Here is a 2,564-nt window from a genome sequence, read left to right as displayed (position 1 = left end):
CGTGCCGTCGAGTAGGTGGAAGCTCCTCCGTCACCTCCTCCACGATCATCTTGTCCTCTCCCCTGTTCGAGATCTGATTGTCCTCCTGCACGCTGATTCCCCGCAACATCGCGGCCGCCCTACACCTACACGCGAGCCCGCCGCCGCCACGGGAGCCTGCCCGCCGTCACCCCAAGCCCGCCTCTGCTGAGGCCGTTGCCATGTGAGCCTGCCGTCCCCGCGAGAACCGGCTTCCGCTGAGGCCTCCGCCATGCGAACCCGCAGCCGCTGCACCACGGGAGCCTGCCCGCCGTCGCCCCAAGCCCGCCTCCGCTGAGGCCGTTGCCATGTGAGCCCGCCGTCGCCGCGCGAACGGCTTGAGCTGAGGCATCCGCCACAACACGTTTTTTTCTTAAAAAGTGCAGATCCAATAGGACCGTAGGTAATATTCATTTATCCATGTTGCGATTATTTGCATGCATATAGATCTGGATGTTAACGCTGTAATCAACACTTGGGGTGCACCGATTGCACTACTTGGGGGTACTTTGGGGGTTAGTTTACAGATTCGAAGCGCTGCTTTGGTGTTGTTCTTTATATGCTTCGAATTTATATTATTTTTCTCTCCCTGATCAAGATTCTAGCAGAGTGTGGAGGAGGAATGTGCAGGATTGTGATTCAGCTGTTGTAGAAATTTGTCACAAGAGCTTACTGAACAGTTTTTTTCATCATACTTCTTATTCTCCATTATTGATTCTCGAACTGCTCTCAGGGTCTGGTCTGTACTGCGGATGCTGTGAGCACATGATGTTTGTGGTAATATTCCCAGAAACAAGTGATCGACGCAACGTGGTACTAATTGATGCATCTCTTGTATAATTTTCTTATTCTGACTTAGTTGTTAACTTGTTATAAAGGTTAACTGATTCGGAAGTTACCAAAGGAGCTCCGGGTGGGGGATTTTAATCATAAAAGATGGTTCTTTTTCCGCTCGAAGTAACAGTTCAGCGACTTTATTTCAAGGGCATATGTTCTCATTGGTTACCTGAAGTCAGTTTGTTCTTGATTTTATCTTCACTCATTGATAGGTTACATACGAATCGATTTCATCATATTTTGTATTGTCATATGTGATTTAATTGGCTCAAGTTGTCGGTATTCGTCGAATAAGGTTCTACAAATATTTTCAGCAATTAACTCTATATATGGTTGCCAGACTAAGTTGCATGAGCAAGAATGCATGTTTTGCTGCTTTCTTTTGCAGATTTTTAGTCAATGAAATAAATGGTTATAGGGATGTATGTTCGGTATAATTGGACTGCAGTTCTATGATCCCTATCCATTGAGGTTTGGCAAGTTATAAAAAAATAGGTACAATGAAATTCCATTTATTAAGCTTTCTGTCAGACTTTTCATGTCACTAAAGGTTCAGAAATGATGCTTGTCTAGAGGAAGATAGTAGCATGGCTTGTACTTTAGGTCTGTAGGAACACAAGACATATAATTTGGAGCATATGAATATTCTCCGCCGTCATTGATCTTAATTTTGAAACGTTGCTCATAGATCTTCAGATTGAAAAGTTGCAGCACTTATCACATTTTTATTATTTTAGCTGACAATGCAACATGAATGTCGCTACTAGGGTGAAGGAGAACATCTAGCTCACGAGGGGGCTTCACATGGTCGCCGATATCCAATACCTTCATTATCGTGAGGCGCTCATGTGGAAGTGTAATCGGAACTATGAGGAATCACAGAATAACGAGGAATCGAAGTTCATATTTGGGAAGGAAAATATTACACTAAATAAAAAAGTCAACGATGTGCCAAAATGCTATTATGGAGATGTGAACTGTGATCCATGCCTTTGTGCATAGCAATCACCTGTAAGTACCAGTTTGTTGGTTGCACCATCTTATTTCGTGCCATAATTTACACTTCCATTTTTGTGGAGAGACAAAATTTTGTTAATTTGTCTCGGACCATTTTTTCTTCATAGCTGGCTGGCTTAAGAATGTTTGAATTTTTTTGTTAACGTCAAATTAAGAAATGCACCAACTTCTTGTTGTAATTTCCATTGCTACACTGTGTAGTTGATGTGTTTAATGACGAAAACAAGTGTATGGGCATATCTCTATGAAACCATAAATACATCAGGCCTAACTTGGTTGTGTATACTTTCCTTGACATCAGAAGCACTTGCTCCAGAAAAAAGGAAACACTTACGCCATCACATGGTGTGCGCTGTATGTGCACACTTACAATTGAAAGATTCTCTGAAGTTTTACCCGGTACTAATTGCAATAGTTTTGTTAACAATGTCTGCACTGAACCTGACTTGAGAACATGACTTTCTTTTAGTTTGTTGATAGTGCTTTCTATTCCAACCTGACCATCCTGAAAAGATAATCATTTCTGATGTTTATTCCATGTCGATTAGTTGTACATATAGAGTATTACTATACAATATAATTTAAATTTGAACAAAAAAATCTAATGATTTTTGTGTTTATAATGGAGACGTGCGTTGCACGTGCAAGCTTACTAGTTACTAGCAAAAGAGCCCATGCGTTGCAACGGGAGA

General features: G+C 41.8%; 1 long non-coding RNA gene across 1 annotated transcript; it reads left to right on the top strand.

Moving 5' to 3' along the window:
- Positions 1-15: 15 nt before the first annotated feature.
- Positions 16-2,068, top strand: LOC119281988. The gene is made up of 3 exons (XR_005138596.1): positions 16-421; positions 752-1,350; positions 1,623-2,068. It is a non-coding gene; the product is annotated as an uncharacterized LOC119281988 (long non-coding RNA).
- The last annotated feature ends 496 nt before the right edge of the window (positions 2,069-2,564 follow it).

The sequence above is a fragment of the Triticum dicoccoides genome, chromosome 3B, assembly GCF_002162155.2.
Source record: "Triticum dicoccoides isolate Atlit2015 ecotype Zavitan chromosome 3B, WEW_v2.0, whole genome shotgun sequence".
Lineage (NCBI taxonomy): Eukaryota > Viridiplantae > Streptophyta > Magnoliopsida > Poales > Poaceae > Triticum > Triticum dicoccoides.
Note: the sequence above shows the minus strand (reverse complement) of the source record. Positions and strands in the feature narration are given on the sequence as shown.